Source organism: Sciurus vulgaris, assembly GCF_902686455.1.
Source record: "Sciurus vulgaris genome assembly, chromosome: 10".
Classification (NCBI taxonomy): Eukaryota; Metazoa; Chordata; class Mammalia; order Rodentia; family Sciuridae; genus Sciurus; species Sciurus vulgaris.
In genome coordinates, this window is record NC_136470.1 from 14,659,932 (window position 1) to 14,680,122 (window position 20,191).

The 20,191-nt window shown below is 38.1% G+C and overlaps 1 protein-coding gene across 1 annotated transcript in view; it reads left to right on the forward strand.

Moving 5' to 3' along the window:
* GRIK1 (glutamate ionotropic receptor kainate type subunit 1) overlaps positions 1–20,191 on the forward strand; it is a 414,222-nt gene that overhangs the window by 224,014 nt on the left and 170,017 nt on the right.

Here is a 20,191-nt window from a genome sequence, read left to right on the forward strand (position 1 = left end):
TGTTGATAAAGGAAAGATTTATCTTAAAGAATTTAACCTTTATTTTATTTATTCATTTGTTGTTGTTGTTGTTGCTTTAATGTGGTGTTGAGAATCGAACTCAGGGTCTCACCCATCCTAGATGAGTGCTCTACCACTGAGCCATTTCCCTAGCCCAAGGAGAGATTTTTAATTGTAAATATTCCAACACTCCCACATAGGCTAGATTCAGTTACTCTAACAAACAGTGCCCCAAAAGAAGCTTAAAATCCCTAACAGTACTCTTGCTGAAATAGCTGTGGCAAGTCTCTTGCAGACTCTACTGCACAAGTTGTCCCTCAGGGCCCCAGGCTGATGGAGCAGCTGTTTCCTGTGCACTGGAGCAGTCACTGGACAGAGGGAAATAGAAAACAGCCCTGTGGATTCTCTCACTGCAGTGCATTAGGTCTTCTGTCCAGTAAGTGACAAAGGTAACTTCTCCTTGCAAGTCATTGAACAGAGCTAGTCACCTAGTACCTCCAGCACCAACTCAGGTGTACCCTTATATCCAAAAGGAAAAGAACCAGAAATATTGGTAACTATTACAAATCCTTCGTGTTCACAGGAAGAAAATCAATATGTTTGACATTATAAAAATGTAAACATCGATCTGCCAAAAAAATCTAATCAGCATGAAAAGCTAAATAATATACTGAGAAAACATTGGCAATAATAAGACTGCAAAGGTTTTATATCTTTATGGGCAAGAAAGTCACCTACCATTAACAAACAATGTGAACTCAAAATATTAAAACAGGCAAAGGACAGGAATAAGTAATTTAAAGCTACAGATGTGGAAATAAGTAGTAAGTGAATTTTTAAAATCAAACTCACCAGTATTCAAAGGGATGCAGATTAAGGCAATACTAAATATTTTCTGGGACTCTCTTAAAACCATACAGATTCTGAGCCAGTGTGTGCAGTCCAGCAGGGCATTTCTACATAACAGAGACAGGATAGGTCGCTCAGCTTTTGCTTCTGCAGACCTGTTTAGCACGATATAACATAAGTCAACACTGTTTATGCTTCATGCCCTTTCTCTGAGGAAAATCTAGCAAAGTATCCTATGTGGATCACAATAGGATTTACAACAGTGAAGAAGCTAACAACTTACTCAAAAAAAATGGGATGGATTGAATAAAACCTGGCATAATCAGGCAATGTGATGTTAGAAAACGGTTACAAAACTGGGTTGTTTTCAGGGAATGATGCTTTGTGGAAATGACAGGAGAAAACAGGAGGGTCATCTTCACTATTTCATAGCAAGGGAAATTTAGGTATGCATGGGAAAAGAAGGAAGGAAATTCACCAAACTTTTAACAGTGATAGTTTCACAGTGATATGATTGTATCTTGTTGTTAAGTTTTTCTTTTAATCAATTGAGGTGTTTTAAAAATAAAATTATTTGAATAAAAAATTGTCTGCTCTCACACAGGACAGCGATGTTCATTGTGGGAATTTATAGCACAGCACACTGTCACATAGGTAAATGAGCAGTTAAATTTCAGATTTTAGTACTTTAAAAAAAATGACCTGTTTTTCCAAAAGTATCTATTTGCTGCAATCCATCCATACACAGAGCCCTCTGTGACGTGCCGTATAACTGTGTTTTATTGTTGATCTACTTGTAGCTTTCCAGGATGGGCATATCTCTCTTCCTCTGGGACCTCACTACCTCACAAAGAGAATTTTTTTTTTTTTTTTTTCTGGGAAACAACCTCCTTCGAGCTTCTTCATTATTTACATCAATGCAAACTCTCATTTCAGTTTATTGGCTCTTAGAGTGTAACTGAGCAACCTAGGAGAGTATGCTCAATAGGTACCCCTTCCAAATTCTGGAATAACCTAATGAACAATAATTAATATTTTCAGTTGGAGAATTCAAAGGCAGGGGTTTGTGGTAAATATGTGTGTGCGCCTAAGAATCTGTAACCTTCTTAGATGTTCCAGAACATTGCGCTGCCTAGAATACCATTTAGTACCGTTTCTTAGTATCAGTGAATAAAATGTTTTATTAAAGGGTTTTTTGTTAATTTATAAACTGGAACACTTGGAAATATGCAGAGATTTTTTTAAAGTCAAATAGAAAATATTGACAAAAGAAAATAAGAAAAGACTACAGGAAAGGACTTTGCATATTCAAATGTTTACATTAAATGTCAAGGACTTATACTGTGTCCGCAGCATAACTTTAAGATATGATTGACAAAAAGATGGTTTCATAGAAAGACAGACCATCTTAATTTGTAGGTTATTTTTGTAAATGGAAGGAGGTAAAAATTGATTCTATATACCTAACATTAATTTCTTCAAAAGCAATATCATAATTCAAGGGTTTGTTTCTGATCAAGCACCTAACTTCTCATAAAAATGGTACAAAAATAGTACTTGACATGGCAAATTATTTGAGCACATCCCATTGGAAATAGATCTCTGGATCAAACTTTTTAAAATGTATTTATCAATCAATTCCACAGATGTCACAATTATAAGGAAAGCTGTCCTCTAATCAATAGAATTTGAGGAATATAAGGAGCTAAATAATCAAATTGCTTTTTTTATTGCATGACTTGTGAGTGACTTATATTTTCTTTTTTAAATTTTTTATTATTTTTTGAATTAGTTATACATGACAGCAGATTGCATTTTGACTTATTGTACACAAATGGAGCACAACTTTTCATTTCTCTGTGTACAATGCAGAGTCACATCATTGTGCAATCATACATGTACATAGGGTAATAATGTCCATCTCATTCCACCATCTCTCCCATTCCCATGTGCCCTTTCCTTTCCTTACTCCCCTCTGCCCAATTTAAAGTTCCTCCTTTCTTCACTTACCCCCAACTCTATTATGAATCAGTATCACACATCAGAGAAAACATTTGGCTTTTGTTTTTTGGGGATTAGCTTATTTCACTTAGCATGATATTCTCCAACTCCATCCATTTACCTGCAAATGCCATAATTTCACTCTTCTTTAAGGCTGAATAATATTCCATTGGGTATATATACCACAGTTTCTTTATCCATTCATAAAGGGCATGTAGGTTGGTTCCAAAATTTAGCTATTGTGAATTGAGCTGCTTATAAACATTGATGTGTATGCATCACTGTAGTATGCTGATTTTAAGTCCTTTGGGTATAAACTGAGGAGTAGGATGACTGGTCAAATGATGATTCCATTCCAAGTTTTCTAAGGAATCTCTGTACAGCTTTCCATAGTGGTTGCACCAATTTGCAATCCCACCAGCAATGTATGAGTGTTCATTTCCGCCCACATGCTGGCTAACACTTATTTTTGTTTGTATCCTTGATAATTGTCATTCTGACTTAAGTGAGATTAAATCTTAGAGTAGTTTTAATTTGCATTTCTCTAATTGCTAGAGATGTTGAACATTTTTTCATAGATTTGGTGATCAATGGTATGTCTTCTTCTGTGAAGAGTCTACTCAGTTCCTTAGCCCATTTATTGATTGGGTTATTTGTTGTTTTGGTGTTAAATTTTTTGAGTTCTTTATATATCCTGGAGATTAGTGCTCTATCTGATGTGCCTGTGGTAAAGATTTTCTCTCACTCTTAGGCTCTGTCTTCGCATTATTGCTTGTTTCCTTTGCTGAGATGAAGCTTTTGATTCCATCCTATTTATTGATTCTTGATTTTACTTCTTGCACTTAAGGAGTCTTTTTAAATAAGTCAAGTGCTAAGTCGACATGATGAAGATTTGGACCTACTTTTTCTTCTTTTAGGCACAGAATTTCTGGTCTAATTCCTAGGTCCTTGATTCACTTTAGGTTGAGTTTTGTGCAGGGTGAGAGGTAGGGGTTTAATTTCATTTTGATGCATATGAATTTCCAGTTTTCCCAGCACCATTTGTTGAAGAGGCTATCATTTCTCTACTGTATGTTTTTAGTACCTTTGTTTAGTATGAAATAACTATTTATGTGGACTTGTCTCTGTGTCCTCTATTCTGTACCATTGGTTTACATGTCTATTTTGGTGCCAATATCATGCTATTTTTGTTGCTATAGCTCTGTAGTATAGTTTAAGGTCTGGTATGGTGATGCCTCCTGCTTCTCTCTTCTTGCTGAGGATTGCTTTGGCTGTTCTGGGTCTTATTTTTCCAAATAAATTTCATGATAGCTTTTTCTATGAAGAATATAATTGGGATTTTAATAGAAATCACATTAAATATGTACAACAGTTTTAGTAGTATGGCCATTTTTCAAATATTAATTTTGCCTATCCAAGAACATGGGAGAGCATTCCATCTTCTAAGGTCTTATATAATTTCTTTCTTTAGTGTTCTGTAGTTTTCAATGTAGAGGTCTTTTACCTCTTGTTAGATCAGTTCCCAAGTTTTTGTTTTTTGTTTTTTGTTTTTGAGGCTATTGTGAATGGGATAGTTTTCCTAATTTCTCCTTCAGTGGATTCATCACTCATGTATAGAAATGCGTTTGATTTATGGGTATTGATTTTATATCCTGCTACTTTACTGAATTACTTTATTGGTTCTAAAAGTTTTCTGGTGGAATTATTTTGGATCCTCTTAATGCAGAACCATGTTGTCAGTAAATAGGGATAGTTTGAGTTCTTCTTTTCCTATTCGTATCCCTTTAATTTCTTTGATCTAATTGCTCTGGCTAGAGTTTCAGGGACGATGTTGAGTAGAATTGGGAAAAGAGGAAATCCCTGTCTTGTTTCAGCTTTTAGCAGGGATGTTTTCAATTTTTCTCCATTTAAAATGATGGTGACCTTGGCTTAGAATAGATAGCTTTTACAATGTTGAGGTATGTTACTACTATCCCTAGTTTTTCTCGTGTTTTGAACATGAAGGAGTGCTGTATTTTGTCAAATGCTTTTTCTGCGTCTGTTGAGATGATCATATGTTTTATCTTTGTCTATTGATGGGATGAATTATGTTTATTGATTTCTGTGTATTGAACTAACTTTCCATCCCTGAGATGAACCCACTTGATCATGGTGCACTATCTTTGTAATGTGTTGTTGTCTGCAATTTTCCAGAATTTTATTATGAATTTTTGCATCTATTTTCATCAGGGACATTGTTCTGAAGTTTTCTTTCCTTCATGTGTCTTTGTCTGGTTTTGGTATGAGGGTGATACTAGCCTCATAGAATGAGTTTGGAAGGGTTCCCTCCGTTTCTATTTCATGAAATAATTTGAGAAGTATTGGTATTAGTTCTTTCTGGAAGGTCTTGAAGAACTCAGCTGAGAATCCATCTGGTCCCGGGCTTTTCTTGGTTGGTAGGTTTCTGATAACATCTTCTGCTTCATTACTTAAAATTGATCTGTTTAAATTGTGTATGTCCTCCTGATTTTGGGGGTTAGATTATGTCTCCGGAAATTTGTCAATGTCTTCAACTTTTTCTATTTTGTCTGACTATAAATTTTTGAATGTTTTAAATTATCTTCTTTAGTATTCATTGTGATATTTCCTTTCTCATCACAAATTTTAGTAATTTGACTTTTCTCTCTCTCTTTATTAGTGTGGCTAAGGGTTTATCAATTTTATTTATTTTTTTTAGAGAACTAACTTTTATTTTGTCAATTTTTTGAATTTTTTTCTTTTGGTTCAATTTCATTGATTTCAGCTCTGATTTTAATTATTTCCTGTCTTCTAATATTTTTGGTGTTGATTTGTTCTTCCTTTACTTAGGGCTTTGATGTAATGTTAGGCCATTTATTTGTTGGCTTTTTATTCTTCTAATGAATGAGCTCAATGCAAAGACCTTTCCCGTTAGCACTGCCTTCATAGTGTCCCCGAGATTTTGATATGTTGTATAAGTGTTCTCATTTACCTCTAAGAATTTTTTATCTCCACCCTGATGTCTTTTGTTATCCATTCATCATTCAATGGCATATTATTTAGTTTACAGGTGTTGGAGTAGTTTCTATTTTTTATTTCATCATTGATTTCTAATTTCATTCCATTATGATCTGATAGAATGCAGGGTAGTATCTATACTTTTTTGTATTTTCTAATAATTGCTTTATGGCATAAGATATTACCTATTTTAGAGAAGGACCCACGAGCTGCTGAGAAGAAAGTGTATTCGCTCATTGATAGATGAGATATTCTCTATATATTGGTTGTCTAAATTATTAATTGTATTGTTGAGTTATGTAGTTTCTTTGTTTAGTTTTTGTTTGAAAAATCTATCCAGTGGTGAGAAAGGTGTGTTAGAATCACCCAGTGTTATTGTGTTGTGTCTATTTGATTCTTAAAATAGTGAAGGGTTTGTTTGGTGGGTGTAGATGCTCCATTGTTTGCAGCATAAATATTTACAATTGCTATGTCTTGTTGAAGTATGGTTCCCTGAAGCAGTATGAAATGTCCTTCTTTATCCCTTCTGACTAACTTTTGCTTGAAGTCCACTTTATCTGATAGGAGGATGGAAACACCTGCTTATTTACACAGTCCATGTGAGAGATATGTTTTGTACCATCCTTTCACCTTCAGTCTGTGGATGTATTTTCCTATGAGATGAGTAAGCTTTGAAGACAGCATATTGTTGAGTCTCTTTTTACCAGTCTCTGTCCTTTGATTGATGAGTTTTGGTCATTAACATTCAGGGTTATTGTTGAGGTATGATTTGTATTCCTGGTCATTTTGGTTTATTTTTGGTTTTTAACTTGACTTGGTTTCTCCTTTGATTGACTTTTTCTTTAGTGTAGTTCTTCCCTTTGCTGATTTTTATTGTTGTGTTTCATTTCCTCCTCATGGAATATTTGGCTGAGAATGTTCTATAGTGCAGAATTTCTGGTTGTAAATTCTTTTAACTTTTGTTTATCATGAAAAGTTTTTATTTCATCATCGAATCTGAAGCTTAATTTTGCTGGATATAAGATTCTTGGCTGGCATACATTTTCTTTCAGAGCTTTGTATATGTTGGTCCAGAACCTCCTAGCTTTGAGGATCTGGGTTGAGAAATCTGCTAAGATCCAAACTGGTTTCCCCCTATACATAATCTGATATTTTTCTCTTGCAGTCTTTAAGATTCTATCTTTATTTAATATGTTAGGCATTTTCATTATAATGTGACTTGGTGTGGATCTGTTGTAATATTGTACATTTGGTGTCCTACAATTGTCTTGTATTTTATTTTATATTTCATTATTCAGGTTTGGAAATTTTTCTAATATTATTTCATTGAATAGGTTGTTCATTCCTTTGGTTTGTATCTCTGTGTCTTCCTCTACTCCAATAAATATTAAATTTGGCCTTTTCATGTTATCCCATAATTCTTGGATGTTCTGTTCATGATTTCTTACCATCTTCACTGCATGGTAAACTTTATCTTCAAGATTAAATATTTTGTCTTCCTTGTCTGAAGTTCTGTCTTCCAAGTGATCTAGTCTGTTGGTGATGTTTTCTATTGAATTTTTAATTTGCTTTAGTTTTTCCTTCATTTCAAGGATTTCTGTTTGTTTTTCAGAATCTCTAAATTTTATTTGAGTAATATTTTTCTATGTGCATTTACTATCTTATCTCTTTATTGGAGTGATCTTTTGCTGCCTGCATTTTCTCTCTTAGACCATCTTTTACTTTTCAGATCATTTTAACTGTTTACATTCTGAACTCCTTCTCTGACATTTCTTCTACTGTGCTATCAATGGATTCTATTATTGTAACATCTTGGTTTGTTTGGGGTGCTCTCTGCCCTTGTTTTCTCATGTTGTTCATGTGTCTTTCCCTCTAGCAGTGAAGATCTGAGTTATTACAGTTCCTACTCTAAAAACGTATTGTGTCCCTGTGGGGGTCACCTTTAAGGGGGAGATCAATATTAATAGTACCCAACGCAAATAATATGCAGCCTTAAACCAAATATCTCCCATTAAGGCATTTACAGTTTTATCATGATAGAAAGGATGTGTTCAGTTATTCTCTACAATATAAATAATAGGTTTGCAAAAGGGTCTACAGTTTCTAATGGTGGACAAAGAGAGAACCAAGGGGTGTAGGACGTGGTGTTCATGAGGTAGCAGATGAGAATCATAGCAAGAGTGAAAGAGGAATCAAAAGAAGTTGACTCTTAGCAGGAGAAAGAGATTCCAGGAAACAGACAAGTAAGAAGAAATTATAGGGATTAAAAAATAATAAATAAATAAAATGAAAAAGAAAGACGAAAAAGAAAATATTTAAAAATAAAAGAATTTACTGCACCACTGTAATAGACTATTCAGACATCCCAGTCCTTAGTATTCCAATGCATGAAAAATTCTTGATTTCCAAAATGCTGGGGATGTGAGGGTGGGAAAAGAAAGGAAAAAAAAAAAAAAAACTTGAAGGAAAGCTGAACAATTGTTTCTGTTTGAGATCAATATCTTCTCTGCTTCCCTTCTCATCTAATAGGTGGGGTTGTCCGGAGTTTTCTGATATCTCCACCCTCAGGTTGGTGAAGGATACTATGGTAGGAGGGTTAATCTTGGAAGCAGAACTCCTGGAGGCAGGGTATAGCAATTGTTGGTCCCTGTTGGAAAACTGCACCCCCCGGAATCTCCGTTGGGGTCTACTCATGTGATGCAGGAGACTGATGTTAGCCCCTTACATCATCTGTGAACCCCGCAAGTACTGGTCTCTGATTAGTCTTATATGGTACCTCTCCCTTCCCTGTCCTTCCAACTTCCCAGTTAGGAACCTCTCTATTTCTCTGGAGGTCCTGAAGGCTGAGCACAGGGACCTGTGTGCCTGTCATGGAGAGCTGTTCTGAATTGGGCAGATCAGGACCAGGTATTGAGCTGTGGGTTGGCCACAAAGCTTCAGGTGCTGGGCTGGGTTGGTGGCTGGGGTGTAGGATTGGGAGACTAGGGACTGCGGATCCAGAGAGCCCTGTTGTTTGCCAAACCGTTGGGACCCAGTGATCAGTGGATACTGGACTGGGAAGGGAGTCGGGAATCTGGCTGGTATAGGGTCCCAGCAAGTTGTGCCCAACTTGACCCTGGGAACCTAGTGGGTATCAGGCTGGTTGGCTTGGCGAACTGAGATCAAGATGCCCTCTTGCCCTCTTCCAACCTCACGACCCCATGAAAGATTCTCTCCTGCCTCTGCAGAAAGATGGCGGCTATTAGCACATCTAGCGGGGAGATCTCAGGTATAACCAAGCCTGCAGGGATGTTGGTGATAGTCTTACAAGTTCTACTTGTTGTCCCTAGATGGAAGCAACTGCATCACTAGTTGATGGTGATGGCACTGGAAAACCTGTAGGTACCTTGGTTTTGGGCTTCCAGGTCCTAGTCAGTGTCCCAAGATGGAAGCTGCCCCAACTAAAGATGGCAATGGTGGCAGCAGATGTAATCCAAGATGTCAGCGGAGGTGTCCCAAGATGGAGATGACTGCTTTCAGAGATGGGGCAGTAAGAGAAGGCCATGCAGTGGTGTTTGGATGACCAGTTCAGAGATGCGGTGCTGTGGTGGGCAGCTGACTCCAGGCCCTCTCCAGTGTCCCAAGGTGGAAACTACCATGTCAAGAGGGCTATGTCGGTGGCTGCAGTGTCCCACAATGGTAGTGGTTGAGGATGCCCCACTTTGGTAGATGGAGCCCTTGGCGTGGGAGGGGCACACAGTGGTGGCGTTGTATATTATTTTCTAGTGTGTATTTCCAAGGGGAGTGACCCTCAGCATGCTTCCCAAACATGTTTGGCCACCAGACTCCCTTTTCATGCGCATGCATTGGTGAATATTGCTCTGCTGTAGCTGTGAGTTTCCATTTGTTCCAGAATCAGAAGTCAGTCCTTGTCTTTAACAGCAATATTTCCTCCTCAGCAAGAAGAAGATTCAGCTTGAGGAATAGTAGAAGCAGAGGATAAGCAAACTACAAAATTGGGATGAAACACATAAACGTAGTTTCCTTGGACTACGACAGGCTGTGAACTTGGCATCCCGTTCATTTCATTAATAAGCAGATAAATGGAATCGTGAGTGTAAATATGTGTCGTTTAAATAAGATGTTAACAACTGAAAATGTAACTGCTCTCAAGAGTCATTAAAGCAATCTCAGAATTTCATAAAAGTTTGGCATGAATTCTTTGGCAATATTCCTGGTTCTTGCCAGAAATCTGCTAGAATAGGAGATGAGCCATTCCTCCAAGATATGAAGGTGCTGGCAGACTGATGAAAAGTGAGCATTTGGAGAGGATCAGAGCTTTAAAAGTGCTTGGGGACAATGGGCCATAATGGTTGGGAGGAAGAAAGCAATCACTGCTAACAGGCAGGAATGAGGAAGGCCAGGCAGTCTCACTGTACACTTCAACAGCCAACCTTCTTCTCTCCCACCTCTTGTGCAAGCTTCCTTATCTTGGCAGAACAAACTGCTTTAGGGAGCACAGTACTAAGGTAATGGAAGAGAATCAATTTGACTGCATGATCATTCACTGGCGACAAAAACACGCTGTGTCCAAATCCTGCATTAAGCCCTGGCAGAGGGCAAATTTCAATCAGCTCTGTCCCTACCCTCAAGAAACAGGCAGGCTTTGGGCTTAAGATAATTTTTGATTGACACATAATATTTGTACATATTAATGAGGTACAATGCGGTTTTTGATTCTTGTATCTATTGGGTAGTGGTATGCTCAAAATAGTCCTTATAATCATCAGCTTAAACTAGTACCATTTCTTTATGGTAAGTACATTCAAGATTCTCTCATCTATGCCACAGAACACCAGAATTCATTTTTCCTGTCTAACCATAACACTGTACCCATTGGCCTGCTTCTCCCCGACCTCCTTTGCCCCTACTCTCCCTAGACTATGATAACCACTTCTGTACTCTTAACTTCTCTATGAGATCAACTTTCAACATGCCATTTATAAGTGAGATCCTGTGATGTCATCTTTTTGTGCCTGACTTATTTCATTTAATGTGATGTTCTCCAGGTGCATTCATGTTGTCAAAAATAATAGCGTTTTGTGTTTTCTATGGCTGAATAGTATTCTATTATGTATATAATACCACATTTTTAATGCACTTATCTAATGAGAGACATTTAGGCTAAATCCTTATCCTGGCTATTGTGAATGTTGCAATAAATATGGGAATACAGGTGTCTATCCAACATGTTGACATCATTTCCTACCAGTGTGATAGCAGGATCATATGGTAGTTTGTTTTTCGTTTCTTGAGGAGTGTCCATACTGTTTTCCATAATGGCTATATCCCCCTCATATTCAGTATATATATTTTTTTATCCAAAGACAAGAGTTTACCTCTGGCTAGAGGAATCAGAAAGAATTCCACATAACAGGAGATGCAGTATTGGTTTCTTGCTTTGTTGATGCAAGATCTGATTGCTGTACATAGCTTCCTTTTCAGCAATCTACCACTAGTAATGCATCTGTCCCAGTGGAATGCAAACTCTCCCGAAGACAAGAACCAAGTATCTTTCATCTTTGCATCTTCTACTGCTGCTAACGTAGCATTAGACATTAACAGATGTCCAATGTTTCATGAATTAAAGTGAATATTGGATAATACTAAAATAAGAGTAATTTTGGCTTTGGATAGTTGTTTTTGTTTTTTATTTGCAATAAAAATTTGTTGGAGACATTTCTAGTGGTATCTGCTGAATGATCCATAACCCATAACCTTTACCTTACTGGCTACTCTCTGAGGCCTGTCAGTGATTCTTGCTCTGCATTCATCAGATCTCTTTGAAGGTATAAAAGAGAGAGGTTGATGTTGTTGCCATCTAGGTGTGACAGCAACCTCACTTTCCTTCTTCAAAGGGCAATGGTACATGAAGGTACTTGCAGCAGGTTTGGTCCTAGTCAGTGAGGTTATCTTTGTCCTTACCCACAGGTCTGCCCTTACTCCGGACTTCCTGAAAGGTAGAAATCTCCTTGTCTATTTGTTTTCCATTAGGTCAGGGAACACCTGCTTCACATCCAAATTCATCTAGCATGAGATCTTTAACAAGACTGCTGGTTTCCAAAAGTAAAGCAGGAAGTGGGAAGCTGATTGAGGAAGAGAGTATTGATCTAAGGTAATCTTAGAAATTAAATGTGTAACCTTGAAATTAAAGGTGCAGTAAATACAAGCCTAGAGTAAATTGCTTATGATGTAATAAACTAGAATTATGGACATGGCAATAAAGGGAGGCAATATAATAGTGTATATTTAAAGAGCAGCTATCAGCAAAGGAATAGATCAAATTGCCATCTTGTTTTCTGTTGATAGCTTCTGGAAAGGCTATTATTCTACATGAATGCAAATCAGGAGTCAACACTACTGAATCTTTCCATTTTTTGATTGTTAGCTAATGGTTCACCATTTCTTCCTGAGGACCTCACAATTTGCCATAGTGGGCACACAGCAGCTAGGTAAAGGAGAGAACAAGGTTTATTAAAACATATATGTATATGTTTAAATATAATATAATTAAATATATTAGAATATATATATTCTGTAGAATATATATTGATATACATATATACATATATGTTTAAATATAATTAAATATATTAGAATATATATTGATATACATATACACACACACACATATATATATATATATATATATATATATATATCAGTATTCTGACCCACCCTGTCAGACTCAGAAGAATAAGGTATAAAAATATCATAAGCAAAAAATACCAATATATTACATGATAGTTAAGGGCTGTATTTGCAAAATCTAGTTTGAGAAATTGCTATTTAAGTGCTGAATAAAATAAGATTTTGCAAAGAGGAAAGAAATAGAATAACTAAAAACAGCAAATATTGAGAGAGAATGGTTGAGAGGTAAAAGGTAGAGTTAGTTAAATACAAGTTCGAGTGCTCAAGTCACTATGGTGACTATAGTTAATAATTCATTGTATATTTCAAAATAGAGGAGAAGATTTTGAATATTCTCACCACAAAGGAATGACAAATGGCAGAGGTGATGGTGATGGGCACACTAATTACCCTGATTTGATTCCTACAGATAAATATGTACAATTATTATATATATTATTATATATCCAATAAAAATAGAATCAAAGTTACAAAAGCAGTCAATATTGAAACTTTCTGAAGTCAATTTGGATAATATATTAGTTTTTGCTGCCATAACAAATTACCACAAACTTGGTTGCTTAAAACAACATAAATTTATTCTCTTGTGTTTCTAAGGGCCAGAAGTTCCAAATCAGGACACTGGTAGGGTCCCCCTCTTTCCACTGCTGCAAAGGAATTTCAGTTCCCTGCCTCTTCCAGCTTTTGGCAGCTGCTGGCATTCTTTGGCTATGGCTGCCTCCCTCCAGTCTGTGTCCTCATGGGTCAGTAGCAACTTCAGGACCACAGCTCATGTCATCCTTGACACTTCTCACACATGGTTTGTCAGCAAATCCTGCAGGGTTTGGGTTCAGATTTTACCTAGAATTCAATCATGTTTTGCCATACCCCAACATCACTAGTCCATCCTCTTTCACCTGCATCACTGAATAACCTCTTATTGCAATAATTGTAATAATGTGATATTGCAACAGGTTCAAGGGCAAATCTCCCTACCACTTGTTCTTGCTCCTCTCTTTCAGTTTATTCTTTTTCTTTTCAGTTTTCTCCTTTTTTTCCCCCCAGTACGGGGATGGAAAAAGCATAGGGGCTCTCTGGCTTTCCTATTTTTCCAGCCTTTTTTATTTTATTTTGAGAAAGGCTCTTGCTTAGTTGCACAGGTTGAGCTTGATCTTGCAGTCCTCCTGTCTCAGCCTCCCAAGTAGCTGGGATTATAGGTGTGCACAACCATGTGCAACTTCAGTTCTTTCTTAATAGAGTAGCCAGAATGATTCTCTTGAAACATATCACTTTACTGCCCTGGTCAAAGCACACCACTGGCTTCCCATGTCACTCAGATTAAAACCCACAGCCTATTATTGTTCCTGTTTGTGATCAGTTCCCCTTCTAGAATGAAAGCTCCAAAAGTCAGATTTTTGTCTCTTTTGGTAACTGATATATTCTCAGTGTCTAAAACAGTACCTAGTTTGTAGTAGGCAAGGCATTTATAAATAAATGTAAGAATGAGTCATTGAGTGAATGTACGAGGTCATCAATTGAATCATGGACATCATATATGTAACCAAAAATCAAAGCAAAAATAAAAATGTGGAGTATAATCTTACACTTCTATAATGGTATTGTTGAAATATGTTCACCATGACATGGAAAGTTGAGTAAGAACAATATTTCATTTACAGGAACAAGGTTGAATATTAATTTCTGTTTTTTCTCATCATGAAATAAGGTGAATTCCTGGCACAATAGAACTTTATTCCCTTTTTTTTAAGTGGTGAGGGGAGGGAAGTAATTTTTATACTTCCTGCTCATCTTCCAGCAGAGGTGCCATCTAGAGGGAGCTGAGATGGAAATGAGAGGCAAGAGTGAAATGTTATTGTGCCCATAGGAAGGGCCTCAATTTCTACCATGTTACACTTTTTCTGCTTCCTGGAAACAGGGGTTGGAAAGCAGATTAAGAAACAGGCTATCCACTTATCTTGGAACCTAAAATTATTAATAGAACCTTGAGCCAGTCTGGGTCCTTTTCACATAGAGCTGACTGGGCCCCATCTCTTGGCATTATGATTCTATTTTCATGACATAGGAGTTAGAAAATGTTTGGAAACCATTTGCTACAATTTGGATACTGTGTGTCCCCTCCAAGTTCCCTGTGATTTCCTAGATAGTCCTATGGGTAGGCAGAGCCTCTGGGAGGTTCTTGGGCATCTCATTATGCCCTTAAAGGAAACTGAGTGACCCTCGCCCTCCTGCCTTCACCTTTGCTTTCTGCTCATGTTTGCTCCTCACCCCAGGCCCAAAGATATAGGGCCAATCCATCATGGATAGAAATCTCCCAAATAGCCAAAATACACATTTTTCTCATTAAAAATTCTCTCAGGTATTTCATTACGGTGTTGGAAAGTTGATAAATCTGCCATTGTTTTGGGCTGAACTTACTCATAAAAAGTATAGCACCCAGTCCTAGCCTTCTCTGAGTGCTGCCCTCTGCCTACAATGACCATGTCATTAACCCAATAGTTGAACATGTGATTGGGCAAAATTCTCTTCTGTAAGTCTAGATGGATGTATGTGGTGCAAACCACAAGCGCTCGCTGACCTCCCTTCATCCCATTCATCAGGCCCTCCGAAGGCAACTTATTCCTCATGCAGACATCATCCTATCTTCTGCCTAAGTCTGAGTGGTCTCAAAACATAACTGCCCATGTTCTAGCTTCCTTGATGAAGGAGTCTACCCAACAGAGACAGAAACACTGCCATGGTAATGGAACTCTGCTACCTAAATTATTTCTAGTGAGTTCCTCTCTGTTCATCTTAAATTATCATGTGATAAATACAGAATCTTGTTAGGAGAGAATGTTACTTATGTAGATGTGATCTCCATTAAAATTGTCCATGTTTCAATTTTAAAGCCTTCTGGGTAAAAAGAGAAAATGACTGTATTCGTTTCCTAGAGCTGTCATAACAAAATGTCAGGAAGTGAGTGACTTAAACGACAGTTTATTTTCTCATAGTTCTGGAGGCTGGAAATCTCAGACTAAGGTTTTGGAGGCCTGGTTTCTCCTGAAACCTCCTCCTGGGCTTGTAGACAGACACCTGGTCCCACCCTCATGTGGACTTTCCTCTGCTCATGCTGCAAGTCTGTTTGTGCATCCAAATTTCCTTTTCTTATAAGGACAGAATGGATCAGGGTCCACCTTACCTGGAGATTCATTTTAATCTAATTACTTTTTTGAAAAACCTATCTGCAAATGCAGCCACACTCTGAAGTACCAGGGTTAGTATTAGGGCTTCAACAAATGAATTTGGGGGGACATAATTCAGTCCATAATAATGACATACAAAAAAGTTTTCCAGAATCAAAACTACTCCAAAATATGGGCACACTCCTTATTTTTCATTCCTTCCATGAGTGACCATGTGGTGCCTTTGCTGAAGTAAGGGAACACCGAGTACAAGGAAAAGAACCTTTTAGCATTAGTCTTGTTTGTTCCAATACCTATGCTTCCAAGCAAAGGACGACTGGGAAATTCAAGATAAGAAAACCACAGGCCTTCTAAAATGAAGCCTAAATACATATATTTATTAAGAACATAAAAATGTTCACTTTTCAAAACTCATATTTATTTTGGTACTTACAAAAAATAACCACGTTTACCCTTCCTTACCATTTTAAATTGCACAAATATTCACATGAAAGTCTGAGCATGACTCAAAAAGTCAGTCTCTTTTATTTTTTAACTCTCAGCGTGGACAAATCATCCTAAGAAGTCAGGCCACAAATGGTTTGCGGGGAGGGGTAGGAAAAGAGGCTGGGACTCATGTTAATGATGCCCTTAGACCCTTGGCATGCTTATTGGTGATGAGGCAGAGGTTACCTTGATTCCCCAAGGACTGGAGTGTGATCAGTACTCCCTCAAACCTGGTCCATATCACAGAGAAGACTTTTGCCTTTTTAGTCACAAACATACTTTGTACGGCTCAGGTTCACAGGAGGTACAGGTGATGGAAGAGTGTGGGAAATCCAGCCTGCAGGTTCTGATGCTTGTCCTGCCTGCAGGGCCACGTTCCACTTCTCAAGAACTGCAGCAGAAAGGAAAGCCTTCCTCTTCATCCTGAGCTCTCAGAGTGCCCTCTTTTCCTCACCCACTGACCTGGTTTGGGAAATTGAGAGAACATAAGGCTGCTTTCCCTCTCTCCCTTGAGCCTAAGCTAGTTTCTTCGTTTCATTTTTCCTAATCCTTCAGGGGCCTATTAAATTTTTAGAAGTAGAAGTCAGGCTCAGTTCAGCCCAAATGTGGGAAAGTAAAAGAGACGGAAGAACATTGACCTTAAAAGAAAGAGGGATGAATGAAGGAATCAGGCAGGTGCAAGAGCCAAGGAGGAAGAGGAACTGGGGAATGAGGTAGGGATTCCTCTCCTTAACCAACCATACCTGGGCTCCTGAATGGCTGGGGCCAGAAATTCACTATCTACAGACCCCACCAAAGGTTTAAAATATCTCATCACCTTGCCGTGTGCCTTGCCACATACCTGTAATCTCAGAGGCTTGGGAGGCTGAGGCAGAAGGATTGCAAGTTCAAAGCCAGCCTCAGTAAAAGCAAGGGACTAAACAACTCAGTGAGATCCTGTCTCTAAATAAAATACAAAATAAGGTTGGGGATGTGGCTCAGTGGTCAAGTGCCCCTGAGTTCAATCCCCAGTACACAACCCCCTGCAAAAAATATCTTGTCAGTAGCCCACACCCATCTTAGAAATACAGAAAGAGAGAGGAAGGAAGGAAGGAAGGAAGGAAGGAAGGAAGGAAGGAAGGAAGGAAGGAAGGAAGGAAGGAAGGAAGGAAGGAAGGGAGGGAGGGAGGGAGGGAGGGAGGGAGGGAGGGAGGGAGGGAGGGAGGGAGGGAGGGAAGGAAGGAAGGAAGGAAGGAGGGGGAGTGGTGAGAAGGATGATGGGAGGGAGGAGGAAAGGGAGGGAGGACCTGGAAGTGTCCCTAGGTGTGTGTCCCTCTCTATTCCTCTTATCAAGCATCTGCATCTTAAATCTGAAGCCATGGGAAGGTGGAGGAGAGAGGAAGAAGCTGATCCTTAAACGGTCTGTCCCCCTGTGAGGTATTAGTCTGGCTCCTATTAATAACGTTCTCCTGTTTTCATCAGATTTCACTCTGTGGGTACTTTTCCAGCACTCTGTATACCCCACATCACTGTAGGTTTTTGGTATTTATCAGATGCCCTTTCTACGAGAAAAGGATCTAATGAGACATCATGTAATTCTCATTTAGCAAAGGAATAAAAGAAATTGCTCTCAAAATGACAAAACTGAATCCACCTACAGACCACCTAAACACATGTCACAACACATAATTCTCTTAAACCCAGAAACACTCAGATGTATGGGAAAGAAAACTGTATCCCAAAGGGATAACTCTAAGGGAGCAGGAGGAGGCTCCACAATTGGTGCCAAGCTCCTTTTTCTCCTCATTATCCATTTGTGACAATACCAGCCTCTCCCTGGGGAGCAGCTGAATTTTCAGAGGACCTTGTCTTATATCACCTGCTTCACAGACAAGGGACACAAGGCAGCAGCTTCAGCCCAGGTTGGAGATGAACAATAGAAAGAGCTTGATGAAGTAGGTTGCGCTCACTGGTTGGACAATCAGACATCTGAATTTGTCACAGATTTGCAAACTTGAATAAACTGGATAAAATGTGTAAACTCCCTGTTCACTTTTTAGAAAGACAGGAAAATCACCTTCTTCTTGAGTATTATAAAGTTTAAATGAAATACACATAAAAGAGCTCTTTTACAGTGACTGTCGACTCAAGACTTAAAGGTCCTTCTGGAATGGGAATCAGGTAAACCAATGTCCAAGATTCAGAACTTATGTTTCCTGTTCAAGTATTTGCTCCTACCTACCTACTTACCTACCTACCTACCCTACACAGATTAATGGTGCTCATATTTCAGCCTGTGATTGACTTTTTCCCTAAATAGTTACAGCACTAATGTCTGAAGATGACTCAGTTCCCATAGGGATAGTGATTCTGAATTAGACACACTGTATCTCTGCATGAGTGCTCACTGGGTTGGGAGAGAATAATGAGTAAACGAATAATTGCTAATAATGGCTATGGAGGACCTAACACCAAGGAGCTACTTTGTGGGTCAACTTGACAAGTGTGGGTGAACTCACCTTACAGTCATCTCCCTTTGGTGACCAAGTGTCTATTGTCTGAATTTTATCACCTTCCTCTCAAACATTCACCAACAGTTCTGAGAGGAACTGGAGATCCAGGTCCAAATCCCTGTTTATAATTGCCTGGCAAAAGAAAACCACAAAGTCACTGAAAAAGCAAATTTATTCCTAACACTAATTTCTGAATAAATGTTCCATGCAGGTCTTTAAGTGAAGTTTAAAATGATCATCCAACATCATCACACAGTTTTCAATTATGGTTTCTTTGAGAACAAGGAAATAATCTATATGTGAGTGATTCCTCACATCGGTCGGTCTATAAATGCCAGAAATATTTCCAAAAGGAACTAAATTTGTTCTGTGTAAACCTTCTTAGCTTCAGTCTGATGCTGTAGTAGCTATTTAAGAGAGAATGTTAGTTAATCAGAAAAGTTATAGATATGCATTTATTTACTATTTTTTCAAAGTAGGATCCAAGTAATTAGTTTCAATTAGAGTCTGCCAATTAGAGTTCTCTAAGAAAGAATGTACATAAATCATACTCATGATTCGTAATATTCATTTCAGATTTTTTGTACATTTTTTTTTCTTGAGTCCGAATAGAACTTAAAGCATTTACAAATCAATCTAGTATAGGCAAGTTTAGGAAAAACGTGCAGCTGACTTTGGTAAGGAATTTCAGAATGGCAAGAGCAGCTAAACAGCATCCTGTGAGTCCCAAGTCTTTAGAATTCCACAGGCACCCGTTAAATATGCATTTTCAAAGGAAATGAGTTTGGATCAATCAAGGTATAAATTAAGTGGAGGTCATTTAAGAGGACTTCTATCAAATGCTCCTTGTCTATCAATAATCCCAGAACAGCATTTAAAGCACAATAAGAATGCACCATTACCAATACTTATATTATCTCTATCCAACATCAAAGTCTCAAACAAAGTCAGAGCTGAATTCCCTGATGAGGCTCGAAGCACTAACATTTCATATTGTTGCTTCTAGTGAGATCCTCATGTTTAAGATATCTGAGCTCAGTGAAGGAACATATTTCTTCAGAGATAAGTATACACATTTGCTTTGGGGAACAACCAAACAAAATTTTAAAAAAAGAAAAGAAAGAAAAAAACAGTTCTTTGAATCTGCCCATATACTTCAGAAAGTACTAGAAGACAGTGCAGGAATAAATGGCTCAGAATTCCGAGCCATGGAATGTAGAAATGATGCTTTCATTCGAAAAAGTATGTGTGTCCCACTTTGCCCACTCATCTCTCTGCATGGTCTCTTTGGAGTCTACAATGCCTGCTTCTGAATAGAAAGAATGTCATTGTAAGGAAGGGTGGTCCTACCAGGATAGAGTTCAAATTGTCTTCAGCTCAAGGATCAATGCTATTCTTGTCCAAACAATAAAAAATTGCTCTTGGCTTTATTATCAGTTACACTTTCATGCTACAGAATATCTGGAATACATTCAC